We start from the raw sequence: 890 nt of genomic DNA, 5'->3' as shown, positions 1-890 counted from the left end.
AAACCCAAAAAACAAACAAGTTTTCCAATCACACACAGGAGGGGTATGGGTAGGGGGAGGTGTCTGTCCATCCAGCCCTGGTCCCCGGCCTATGTGGTTTTGGCAGCAATAAGGGGTATGGGGTAATGGCCCAAAAAATAAAATGGTATATGTGTGTATGGGGGAGGAAAGGGGTGCAAAGCTGTGGGGAGCGGTGAAGGGGAAGGGACAGACGAGGTCAGTACTGGGAACGCCGAAGGTGGGAGGCCATTTCATAACATTTCTTGTTGATCAAACCACCATGGACACCTTCTTTGCCCATCAGCAGGACTAGCGTCTTGTCAGTCTTGGTGACAGTGACATTGAAGGTGGGGGCCCCACCGGTGCTCTTGGTACGAAGATCCATGCTAAACTCCCCATCCTGCAGCAGTGAGTCCCGGATCACCGAACATTTCTGGCCCCCAAGTGTCAGCCCATTGACGTAAAAACTTGACCGGTCTTTGTCAACCAGGACACCCACCTCAGCTGGCGTGATGTTGACGAAGGTTTTCCCGGGGACGACGGCCCAGACGGATGGCGAGTCCTTGTAACCCACGATGGCCGCGTCCTGACAGGTCCCATCCGCCATGAGGTTGTCGATGTAGGCGTTCCAGCCGGCCATGGCGCTGCTACTGGGGCTGCTCTCGGCGGTGCTGCTGGGGCCGCGGGCTGGGCTCGAGCTGCCTCGGCTGGCGGGCGGGGGGAGGCGGAGAGCTCGAGACACGCGCTGCCGTCCGGCCTCTTGTAGGTTTCTAACCTTTTTTTTTTTTTTTTTCAAGACTCAGTCGTCCAGGCTGGAGTGCAGTGGCGTGATCACAGTTCACTGCAGCCTCGACCTCCCAGGCCTAAGCAATCCTCTCATCTCAGCTTAC

At 56.7% G+C, this 890-nt stretch overlaps 1 pseudogene across 1 annotated transcript; it reads right to left on the bottom strand.

Annotated features, from left to right (window-relative positions):
- LOC108538366 (profilin-1 pseudogene) lies at positions 1 to 765 on the bottom strand (annotated as a pseudogene). Its single transcript, XR_001888054.1, has one exon. The product of XR_001888054.1 is annotated as a profilin-1 pseudogene (transcript).
- Positions 766 to 890: the final 125 nt, after the last annotated feature.

The sequence above is a fragment of the Rhinopithecus bieti genome, unplaced genomic scaffold (assembly GCF_001698545.2).
Source record: "Rhinopithecus bieti isolate Rb0 unplaced genomic scaffold, ASM169854v2 scaffold_16042, whole genome shotgun sequence".
Taxonomy (NCBI): domain Eukaryota; kingdom Metazoa; phylum Chordata; class Mammalia; order Primates; family Cercopithecidae; genus Rhinopithecus; species Rhinopithecus bieti.
Note: the sequence above shows the minus strand (reverse complement) of the source record. Positions and strands in the feature narration are given on the sequence as shown.